Here is a 13371-nt window from a genome sequence, read left to right as displayed (position 1 = left end):
CCCGTGTTTGGTGCATACATATTTATGAGTATTTCCTCTTCCTCTTGAATTTTTCCCCTAACCAGTATATAGTGGCCTTCTTTATTTCACTTAATCATTGTTGGTTTGAAGTTGAGGCTGTCTGAGAATAGAATTGCTACCCCTGCTTTTTTCTGAGGTGCTGCGGCATGTAGTATTTTGTTCCATCCTTTGACTTTCAGCCTAAGAATGTCTTTATGAGTTAAATGTGTTTCTTGTATACAGCATACTGTTGGATTTTGTTTCCTAATCCACTGTGCCAGTCTATTTCTTTTAATCGGGGAATTGAACCCATTTACACTGATGGTTAGAATTGAGATGTATTGACTTAAGGTTGCCATGTTATTTACCAGTTGTCATTTACTCCTTTTTCTCCTGTGTTTAATTGCTTGCGCTATTTAGTTGGTTGCTTCTGATCTCATTCGTGTAACAAATATTTTAATACTAAAGGAAATCAATAAATGGATAAGAGAGTGCTATAAGGAAGAAATACATTAAAAGAAGACAGTGTAGTTGACAGAAACTCAGAAAAAAAAGTGCAGAGGAAACAGTGAAGAAAGGACACTAAACTCTAAAGAAAATAAAACTATGGGAAAATGTGTTGAGAAATTACAAAGGAGGATTAAAATTGGCTGATGAAAAATAAAATAAAATAAAATTGGCTGATGAGAAAATAAAAGAATGAGGCAAGGAATATTTTTCCGATCTGTGGAACTACAGTAGTCCCTCGCTATCTCACAGTTCGACTTTCACAAACTCACTGTTTCACGGGTTTTCAAAAAATATTAATCTAAATTACTAACAGTGGATTTTTTGATATATCACAGGATTTCGCAGTACCATACAGCATATGTTTCTTGTTAAAATTACATAGGTTTGAGAGTTTAGAAAATGGTTGAGAACATTAGAATGGTTTGTAAGTGTGGGAAGGATTTATATAGTCACTACTTTGCTGGTTTTCAGTTGTCGCGGGAGTGTCTGACATGTAATCTCCACCATAAGTAGGGGACCACTGTAAAGATGGGCAATTGAAACAACTCGCTTACCATATTTTGAGTGCAACTAATGATCTAACAGATCTAACAGGTAGTTTAAAAAAACATTTTAAACTTTAACTGAAGCATATTGAAACTTTCAAAGTGGGCAAAATGATATTTACATCACATAAACAAATGTAAGCTACATTTTCATTTTCTTCTTTAAATAACTGTACACTGATGCAATAATTTTTGTTTCTTTATTTTGTCCTTTGGTATTGTTTTCTACATTTAATGTGTTAACCTCTTGTGTTAGTAATGCAATTCTCTTTTTAGCATGATAAAAATTGATTGTGAACTGTTTGTTTTTAAAGGAGAACATTTTTAGCTTCATTTGTTAAATACTCCATTCCCTCTTGCTTGTCGATGCATTATTTATCCAGTAGGAAATCCGTGGATATTTCACTGTCTATTTTTGAGCTATTTACTCTGCTTCATTGATCTCTGGATCTTTTCAAAGTAAAATATCATTACTTGATGTAAACGCTGGTGGTTTTCACAAGCCTTTGGATACTTGGCTTGAATATTTCACATTCTACTGTTTACTAATGGAAATAATTTTACAGTATTGGTCCCAATTCACTGCAGGATAAGAGCTGAAGAGAAAACAGTGGATTAATAATGAGAAGACTCAGACTAAATTCAAGATTCGTTTTTTTTTTAAATCAAATTATTAGATATACTCTAATAGTGCAGGAATGTCCTGGTCCCACCTACTCTTACAAATTTCAAAATAAGGTGCAATATAAAAGAAATATCTGGCACTTAGAATACAAAAGGCATTGATCAGCTGGAGAAGCTGCTATAAAATTTAACCAGAAAGTTTTCACTTGCAAAACTCCTGAGCCCAGAAGATTGAAACTCCACTAACGAAGTCAGCATCACAGTTCTTCCCAACAATGTAACTATGAACAACGAATGTGACTAACTCCTAAATCAATTCGCCAACTATTAAAGAGAAAAGTTAAGAAGTTGACTAAATAATGCATTAAAACCTAATCAAATTCTAAAAATTCTGAATTGAGGACCAGGCACAAAGTGGAAAATAAATATACTTTTAACTTCCCACAATGATAACACGGAGTCTCAACCCATGTTTTAGTTTATGCTGCAATTCATAAGAATGGCAGACAGCTGAGTATGTTCTGTTCTAGTCATATATGTATTTTAACAGCCTTAAAATATTTTTCTGGCAATCAATAATATTCCTTTCTAATTGTTTTTCCTCCCTAAGTGCCTAGAGAATGTTTTCAGGTGTGTGAAGAATATTTACATGAGTCAAATTCATCAGCAATAGTAAAAACAGTTGGATTTGGTGCCACGAGTCAAACACTAAACAGTAAAACCAGCAAGTGATAAATGCTTACTCCAAACGTCACATGGGCAATCATTATTTTGCAGTAAAACTTGGGAGAGGGTGAAGAACTGAGAAGCAATCAGGAAGCACCAGTGTGTGCCTACCTCATCTTCAATTTGTTCCACAGTACTGTCATGTTTCTAACTCACTGCGAATAGAAAAACCAAAACTGGAAGAGAAGTATGTGGCTATAGGAATTAAATATGTCTCACAACAGATTTATTAATAATGGATGACCATGGAGTTAGCATGTACCATGGAAAATAAGCCTCAGATTTACCCAAATTAACATTTTATCTGAATACCTTTGATCTGCAGCCTGATTTACCCAAATCTACTCACTATTTTACAGGTAAATGAACTTATTAATTGGCTTTGTTTCTGATTGTGTATCTATATGTAACATACCATATTTTATGAAATAATGTTTATTTAAATTAAAGACAATATACAAAAACAGAAATCACCTAAAACTCAACCTTAAAATGATTTTTGATATGCAATTTTAAATTATCACTCTTTTTAAATATAGTCAATTTTTAGAAAGGAAAAGAACAGGTGCAGGGCCTGGGTTTGATCCTCAGTTCTGCCGTGCCAGCCCCGCCCCCGGGGCACAGTGAAACAGCAATTGAGACAGCGTGGTGGTGTGTGCCTGGAATCCCAGCTCTTGGGAGGCGGTAAACAGGCGGATCACTGAGTCTGATCTAGTAGTAAGACACTGAACAACTTGTAGACTCTTGCCTAAAATACAAAAATAAAGTGGGGGGGAGAAAGAAAAAAGTAAGAAAGGAAAAGAAGAACAGATGAAAAATTAGGGAATTTGAACTTTTATGAGAATTAGCCTGTTGTTTACAACAATGATCAATACTCCATACACAATCTTTGAAAAGATGCTTTTTCACCTGAGGAAAATGATGTTCAAGCAGGTTATAAACATCTCCCAAATCATATGTTTTTAATATAGAGAAGAAATACCCAAATGTAGACAAAGGATTCAGTTCTAAAGCCTATGCCCTTTTCCGTCACGGGTGCTTCCCACGTACTGGCAGCTCCTCCAGTTCTGTGGCTCTAAGCACTCTGATAATTTTAGCATCTCAAATGAATGACCTTTGTATAATAACTCAACAATGCTATAGTGAAAATAGGAAGAAATTATTCATTTTTATTAGCTTAATATTAAATGGCAACAAATTCAGTCACTGATGCAATTCCAGGAACAAATGTAAAGCCAAAATTCTTCCCAATTTTAACAAAATGTTCTCTAACCCCTAATGTTTTCTTCCTTCTCTCTAGGATACTTTTGTTACTTTCTCACTTCTTGGGAGGCAAATTAAAGGATTTTAACTTGAGATGTGAAGATTATTACTTGTTCCCAGTAACAGCATCACTCAATGCATTGGCGTATTTTAAAAATTCTGTTGGGTTGGACTCCTATGTAAGACAGAGAGGATACAGAATAGAAATTGGCTATTTGCTTGTGAAAAAGAGTTTACACATTTTTCATTTAGTTTTACAGAAGGGGGCACGACGTTGCAAAGATTTATTCTTTCTGACTTTCATTAGTTTCTATAAAAAATCTGAAATCCCAAAATAATAAAATCCAGCCCGTATTTGCATAAATCCTGAATAACTAAAAATAGATTCCTTAATTCAATTCAGAACTGTACATGTTTGCTATACATAATGACTGCATTCATTGATGGAGAGTTAGGAAATGTACATAACATATCTTAAATCTCTTTATTTCCCCTTCTCTTGCCTTTTCCCCCCATCTCTTGGTCACCTTCCCTTTTGAGAAAGATCTCTTTTGCTGTTCTCTGTTACCTACCTTTGCTTTATTACTTTAAATTATTTAAGCTTTGGGGTTCTTATATAAGAGAAACCATAAGCTATTTAAGGTTGTATGTCAGATTTATTTCACTTAACAAAACAGTTTCCACTTTCCTACAAATGAATTTCCCCTGCTTTATGGCTAAGTAATACTCAATTGTGCATGTATACCACTGTGTGTGTATGTCACACTTCATTACCAACATAGCCCAGCTTACACAGGATTTAGGCAAATATAGAAACAGATTTTAGTTCTTTTAAATCTCAGATCTACATGGAATCTGATGAAAAGCATCAACTTTCCTTCTAAACATAAACAGATGCTCCATAGCACACAACAGGGTTATAAAATCATCATAAAGTGAACAGTAGGTTAAGGTGATACATTCTAACCCTCATGCCTTAGTGACAGAGCACACTGCTGAGCGCTGGTTGTTTCCTTTCACGATCAAGAGAGTGACTGAGAGATGCTGCCCTGCCTTACCCCAAAGCATCTTACTATATATGACTAGTCTGGGAAATAATCAACACTTAAGCTTGAAGTCCAGTTTATATCAAATATGCATTAACTTCAAACAATCATAAATTTAAAAATCATATGCAAATACATTTTAAAATTGGCAGCTACACACACACACACACACAATTTCTGGAGGTTTAAATAGAACATGAATTGGTTGCATGTATGCAGAATTCATTTTTTCAAAAACAATTTGAGTCCCTTCTATTTATGCTGTTCAAGGTTTTGACTTCTGAAAAACTCTGGATTATTCTGAAGGTATTTTTACCAGTAATTTTTTTAAAACTTCATTCATTTTAAGGCAAATCCTTAAGGTGGAGTTTCAGAGTGTATTTTTATGGTACACAAACGAGCATAAAGCCTGAAGAAAGTGTGAGAAATTAAAAACAACAACCAAAAGTCAGTGGATGTTGAAAGGAGTTTGAAAAGAAATGAAACTTGAAGATTCTCAAGATTCTTGAGTGTGGGAGTGGTGGTGCATGCCTGTAATTCCAGTGCTGGGAGGCTGAAAACAGGAGGATCACCACGAGTCCAAGCTACATAGTGAGACCCATTGCCAAATACATAAACTTTTAAAAAATGCGAAAAGAAACTTCAGGATTCTTAAGATGTGAATACTAATCTGTCTCTGCCCAAAAATAGATATGCCCATGAATACTAGATGAAAACATGGCCTCTGTAGACTCTAGATGATTCCTGTATGTGCTGCTACAGTGGAGGACTCTTTTATAATATTATTTTTTTTAACATTTATTTAGTGTGTGTGTGTGTGTGTGTGTGTGTGTGTGTGGCCAGCTCAGCCCACCAGGGGGCGCGGCTGGCTGGCATGTAGTGCTGGGGGAATCAAACCGCGGTCCCTGTGCTTTGCCAAGCTTGTTCCAAGTAGGTGCTTTAGACCACTGAGCCATCTCTCCAGCCCCTGGAGGACTCTTTTAGTAGTCAAAAATCTATGAGTCTGGATTAAAATAAAGCAAATCTTATTCCTAAGAATAAGAACATGTAGAAGACTCGGCATTCTCTTTGAGCCACTAAGCAGTATGCAGCTAGCTGTGCCTGTCACCTTTGGATTCATGTGCTGTTAAACCCTGGCTCTTGTCCATGCTCCTGAAGCGGCAGATTCACCATCTGAGAAACTGAAAGGATAACATAGTCGCCACCCACAAGTGTACAGTGACATTATTATAATTCTGGCCAAGATGGTTATACAGGGCTCTCAACAACACTGAAGTATGATTAGATTTTCAATCAAGTGGAAAAATACATACTCAAAGATAAGGATGGTCAGATTGGGGAAGATCATTCATAATTCTGATCTCAAGTGGAAGTTGATGATGATTAATATTGCCCTAAAATCATAAAACAGCTGAAGTGTCACCTACGTTTTAGGTATAAGAGACTATAACCTCAAATCTCTCCCTTTATTACACTAAGAAAACTGCTTAGTGGCAACCATCATGAAAACTCAGAAGCCCTTTATTTGTTTATTTATTTATTTGTTTATTTATTTATTTATTTAGCGGAACCAGGGATTGAACTCGGACCCTAGCGCTTGCTAGGGAAATGCTTATTCTATTGAGCCATGTCCCCAACACCAGAAGCCCTTTATTACAACTGAACTAGAAGACAATGTTGCCACCCAGCAGCAGAGGGCGCATTAAATTGTTCTGTGAAGCCACCAAGACTGAGTCCTTCTTCTAAAATATGAAAAATTTGCCCGAACATGATAAATAATAGGATAAGACCTATTTCACCAATGGAACATTTTACTTTTGTTATTTAAACATATAATTAATTATAATTTTATTTTGTCCATTACTTTGGTTTTTGAAGGGGAACAATAATATATGGGATGACAATGTCATGTTATTTCTAATTATTTAGATCAAAGTTGCATAGTTTAATATATAATATGAATTTTTAATACTCTTTATAAACTCAGTAGATTTAAAGTTTATTTCTAAGTCACTTGTAGACAGAGAAATTGTATCTACCCAAACAAAATACAAGCAAGTGTTTCCTGCATCATAGCTTTTCAATGTACTTTAAATAATACAGTTTCCTCCACGTGGCTTATTGTTCATCTAACCCATCAGGAAAATGGATTGCATCAAATTTATCTAGTCTTTATTGAAATTTATATTGATCATGGACTACATGCAAAACACAGAGAGTAGGGAAATTCATAAATGTCAAACCTAGCCCCAAGTGTAATAAATCACCAGACACTGTCTTATCCCCAAAGCTTACATGCCAGTGAAGAGAGACAGATAATAGATAGCTGAAGAGGCAAATATGTGAGAAATTGAATATATAAACAAGCAAGGGTCAAATCATGTTTAAAATTAGAACTCTAACCCATAACCTACAGGAATTTGCCAGTAAACCAATCCCTTATCTACAATAAACAGTCCAGGAATCCAGGCTGCTGTAAATCAGGCTCTTTGAGGTCACGCTGCTATCTTTTGGAAGAATTCAGTAAGCTCGACAATAATTTCCATAGATAGCAATGCAAATAATGAGTGCTTGATGAGTAACTGAGAGCTTCACAAATTTTCATCTCTACTTCTTAGAGGCAACCAATACAGTTTTGTCTTTTTTAGCACAAAGACAACTGAATTATTTTTCTGAGAAATCTTGGGCAGGGTGTTTCAGTGTCTCCTCTTGTTAGAATGTCAAGAAAGTAGATGAGTTTCTCCCTACACATGTCCACTCTTACATGTGGGAATTGTTTGTACAATCCTAATTCAAAATATTTGAAAATATATGGACTGAAGGTAACAAGCAAAACAAAAGAATTTTGGCATTGTTATTCTGCAAACAGAATATTTTTGGTTAAAAAAAAGTGCAAGGACCTGAGTTCAATCCCTGGTTCCGGCAAAAATAAAAATAAAAAAATAGCAAACTACAGCTATAACCCAAGGGAAAAAAAATCAAAGAATGCTGGACACTTAATCATTTCTGAGTAAGATAAAAGTCTTAGGCATATATTATATATAGATTTCGATGACTAACACTGATAGCTAACACACCCAGTATCTTATATTTCTTTCTTGTTTTATAGAGGAATCCCTTTGAAATACACCATGTGAGAAACAAGTCTCTTCCAATATTTGCTTGGGAGCAATGAGAGAAGTAAGTGTGAGCCCTAGGTTAAATTCCACAAAAAGCGTTTCTTTTTCCAGATAGAGCCAGACTTGGGAGCAAGGCACTTTGCCTCTTGGCCCTGTGCCTTCCCTTGGCTCAGAGGTGACTCAGGCATTCTGAGTCTCAAAGCAAGTGGCACATACTAGAAGCAGGAAGCTAGACACAACCCATCTCTTCCAGGTCCATAGCACTGCAGTGCCAGCTCTGAGTTGAAAAACTGTATATACATTTTCAAAGAGAAAAATGAACATCACTAATTATTATTATGCAAAGTCAAATACTCCAGCTAGCAAATATAATTTTGTTTAGAGACAAAGTTAAGATGCTTTACTTTATCATCTACTGTAAGTTTTAAAAAGACAATCGGGTCACACAAGTGCTGTTTATGCATTGTATTTCATAAATATGACCTTATGGAAAATAATGTAATAACATAAATATGTTCATGGCACAGTATTAGGTGATGGGAATAAAGCAGCTAAGCAGAATGTGTGTATGTCTTGATGTCTTGGTTTGCAAGTACTTTTGTTAGTGAACAATTCCATTCACAAACAGCACCGTTTGTCAAAAATTTGCTTCTGTTCACGAATTCCGCATCAGGTGATTAGCCTGATCCCGGCTATATTTCCCAGAACTGTGAACAAATTAAGTGCCTGAACTGCAGTACCACTTGATTTTCACGTAATTTTCATCTTTCCTGATCTAACTGAGATAAGTCATGGTCATAGTAAATACAGGTAGAGCCTAGGAGAAGCTTCTGAGAAGCAGTCAGGAGAAACACCAAACAGACCCGCTCATTCAGTTCTGGAGTAGGTGGCTGCACTGTGATGCCCAGTCACAGATGTTCATCTCTTTGCATGCCCCTGTAGATGGCTGTGAATTCTTAAAAGTTTCTCAAAGCCAACTTCAAAGATTTCTTTAAAAATTAAATTACTATGTTTTCCCTTTTTTTCCTGTTTGTTTAATGTCTAATGTTTGCCATGGTAGAGATTTATTGGAAAAACAAAACCAAATAAACTTTTCACCTTTGGTTTAGGTTTTCAAATTATTGTATATGTTAATGCAGATGTTACTAGAATTTATTAAATAACATTTAGAAGATTCAGAAGAGTAACATTCTACAGTTTGTGAGAGTATCAGTTTCCAATTATTAATGAAGAACTAATTTAATTTCAGTCAAATATCTTATACTCTGGCCTCTACATTCACATGTGTATGCTCTACAAAACACTGTTTTCCTATTTTATTTTTTTAAATCATCTTTAATTGTTATACATTTTATAATGGAATCAAGTAAAATATAAAACTACCCTGAATCAATGGGCTATGCACATGAAAAATTTGCTGCATAAAAAATTTGCATTTCAATTACAAATGTAAGGCTGGCGAGATAGCTTGGAGGTCTAAGTGCCTTCCTGGTAAGTGCATGGACCAGTGTTAGATCCCAAGTACTGCATGCCATACTGGCCCCAACCCAGAACACAATGAGCCAGCCACAGAAACCAACCCGATGTGGTGGCACATGCCTGTAATGCTAGCACTGGGGAGACTGAGACAAGTGGATCACTGTGAGTCTAAGCTGTGTAGTAAGATCCTGTGCAAATAAACAAACAAATTAGTTTTAAAATGCATGCTTAATACTGAGTACCTAATAATAAAATGGAACATATTTGAATGAAGTGATTTATGGACACTCAACTCAAGAGTGTTTTAGAAAACAAAATAACTTCTTTTATAACCTTTCGCATTTGGACAAGTTTATGATTAAAATAAAAATTATAACCATCCCTACCTGTTTTCCCTCCAAATCAGTAGTTAGCAAATTTAAAGTCAGCTAAGAAATAGACATCTTTAATTTTTTTTTTTATTTATAACTCATTAGCTTTGGGGCATTCTTTAAACAACAGTATACGCTAGAGGTCACCACTTCATCAATTTTGAAGTCTTTTCTATACAGGTAAATACATGTTTGACACTTTATTGCCTTAAACATGGATCAGATCCATTAAACCCAATTGGAGAACGAAAGCTATTTTTATTTATCAAGGTGGTCACATCTGAAATACTAGGTAAGATTTTTAACAAATATTTTAGCAATCAGTAATTCTCTCAGGATTTAGGTATTTCTATTTGCTTGTTATTATTTTGTGCGCAGGGTTTTTTTAACATTTGTCTAATAATTACATGAAAAAGTACATCTGCTTTGTGCAGCTGTCTGCTATTGTCTGGAAAGAATGCAGAACAGCCTAGGGGAATGATGCCCACTTGTTGTTTTTAAATAACAGAACTTGAAAGTCCTAAAGTATACAGTCAACTTTCTTTTAGATTTCTTATAAGTGGCAAAATTCACTTCAAACTATGACTATAACTGTGTAACTCATTATTCCAGGCTTTATCTTTTGGAAACATTATTTATTATCCCTTAGACAACAAAGGAATAAGTGCATTAACACAAGTTCCTAGTAAATAAATCTTTATACTTTGTGGAAGTTCCAAAACAAAATTAATTTAATATATCCTTACTGAAGTGACAGTATTTTGAATCTACTTAAGTACTGTGGAAAGAGATGGCATTAAATAGATGAGTAAGCTATTTCCTAGAATTTCAACATAGAAATCCAGTCAAGAAACACGGTACACAGTTGTTACTTGACTGCTACTCAAAAGGAACAAACTATCCTAAGAGAAGGATAATATGTTATACATTTTATTACAGGGAGGAAACAGAGATCAAACCTGGCCTGAGTGTAGGGAAAACCCAGTAATGTTTTCATGATGAGATAGAAACTGGTAAGAAATCTGCTACCTGTATAGTGGGAGACTCAGGTGGGCAGGCAAGCATTCGGAACTTTCAGATAAAGCTAAATGAAAGAAATCCAATAAAGGAATGGATCTTGAAAAGCACCTGGAGAATTTAATTTGATTAAAGGATATAACAGCCAACTAGATAAGAAAGGATCATGAGGGGCTGGTGGAGTACTTTTGTAAACCACAGTAGTGGCATCATGACAGACAGACAGATCAAAGAAGGTGTTTGGAGGAGATAAGTATGCTTAACCTGCTTTAAACATGAAATGTATACATGTATCAAAAGTCATACTATCCCCATTAATATGTATAGATTTACATTCTAATGAACCAATGAAAATAAATTTAAGTAAAACTTTGGATCAAGGAAATGACATGCCTAGAGCTGCTATTATGAACAGTGAGTCAGTTCTAGCTTCCAAGTCTTGGTTCTTGTGCCTTGTACCCTGACTGCCACAGCCACATCAGCTTCCCTGCAGAAGCGAATGGACCCATGTAACTGAGCCTTGATAACACAGCTTCTTCTTCTGGAAACTTCGTTCATTCAGCACACCATACCCCAGGTCTGTGGATGAGACACAGCGTGAAGCGCAGCAGGCGTTTTTGCTATTGGAGAGGTAGAAGCAGAGAGACTCCAGCATGACGGTGCCTGCTGAGGGAACGCCTACTTTAGACCTCACGTGTGGGAGTGTTGGGAAGGGTTCTTGGGAGGGCTCAGTCACTTGTGAGCCTATTTGCCAACAAGGAAAACAAGTTTCCAGATTTGGCTCAAGTTTCTTTTCTCTGTCCAAGGGCTCCTGTCCCCTTCCTCTCTGCCTGATCGAATTCTTCAAGATACCCTATGTGCCATACATGTACATTATAATACTGGTTCATTAACACTAGGAAGCATTCAGTGGTATATACTACTAGTAAGAGAAAAATCAATGATTGCAGTTTTATTTTATATTGCTGCTATAACCAAATACATCAAACTCAGTGGCTAAAATTAACCCAAACTTACTCTTTTAAAGTTCTGGAGGTCAGAAATCCTCCATAAGTTGCATGGTGCTAAATTAAGATATGGGGTCCTCTGAGCTGTATTTCTTCTCTAATATGGAATAAACCGTTTCCTTACCTTGTCAAATTTTCTGGGACATCTACTTTCCTTGACTTATGGCTACTATCTTCTAAATGTATCACTCATACCTCTGTTGCTATGGTTACAACATCCTCTTTCTTAGTGAGATCTTGCCTTGTATGAGACCTTCTTACTTCATTGGACCCATTGGGATAGTCCAAGAAAATGGCCTCATCTCAAGGTCATTTATCTAATTATATCTGCAGAGTTATTTTTACCATATAAGGAAACATTTTCAGAGAATCTGGGGATTAAACTTTCTTGGAAGAAGGGAACACTGTTCTGTCTAACATGTCCTGTAAAGGCTGTATTTTTTTTTTAATGGAATCAGAACAAGTACTATTCACCATTTGATAAATAGTAATGGCTGAATTTATATTTATTGCATGTATCTGTGACTTGGAGAAGTGTCAATTACCAACACAAATTAAGGATAACATTCTCTTCTTCTAGGAGAGATGCAGATGACCTCTATATCTATACTGCTGCTCCTTTCTAAGGAAGTTGTCTTTTTTCCTTTCAACTGAGGTCATCATGTTTCAGTGTTTTCATAGGTAATCTACAGTTTATTGCAATGTATCTCTATTGTTCAACATTTGTTTGTTTAGTTTCAATATAATTTCTACTTCTGAAAATCTAAGAATTTTAATTTTATAATTTGACTTTCTAGAAAACAAAAATCCATTGTTTTATGCACACATCTATATATATTCCAGTTAAATATAACCTTTGAAAGGCTGAGGTTGGATATTTTTCTACTGTAACACTTAAAATTTCTTTGTTGCTTTAAATTATTTCTTACATTTATATGTTTCCTTCAAAGGTCTTCAAAAGAACTAACTCTTTGTTAAAGTGCATTTTTTCCATTTTATTTACATTTTACTTACTTGGTTTTGTGTCAGCTTCACCTGCTTACTTTTAATAAACTCTTGATACTTTATTCAGTTTTATTATACAGACTTTAATCTTATTTTATATGCATAATAACTTGAATATCAAATGTTTCCAAGTTGGTTTTGCTGTTTCCCCTACTATTGTCCTTACATTTTATGATGTTTCCTAGTCTGTTTTAAAGTTTTTATTGTTGTCTCTGTTTATTGACAACCTGTCTATGAGAATTCACTGAGATCTTATTCAAAGAAAAGTTTAATTTGTTTGTAGTAAGCATTTTAGAGCATTATCAACCCAGAATCACTTTAGATGAAATTCCCAGCCTAGGGAAGTTGGCAGTTAAAATCAGTGCTACAGTGCTTGTCTATTTGCACTAGGCCTGGGACAGATATATCAATTAATACAATTCATGCTGCTCTTAGGAGGTTTGATCAAAAACTACTGTGAGTGTTTAGGGTTTTTTTTAATACTCACTACAGTAAAACTCACATCATCACTAATCTTCCTTAATAGGCCTCCTCTTTGCTTAAAATACAATTTGCTCATTGTTCTTGCCTCTCTCTGGAGAGTTCTAGAAGTCCTCTTTCTTTGAGTGTCTTTGCAAGTCATGATAAACAGATATAGCAAGTGCTGCAGCAAGATGCTG

This window comes from Octodon degus, unplaced genomic scaffold, assembly GCF_000260255.1.
Source record: "Octodon degus isolate 3935 unplaced genomic scaffold, OctDeg1.0 scaffold00264, whole genome shotgun sequence".
Classification (NCBI taxonomy): Eukaryota; Metazoa; Chordata; class Mammalia; order Rodentia; family Octodontidae; genus Octodon; species Octodon degus.
This window is presented reverse-complemented; position numbering follows the sequence as displayed.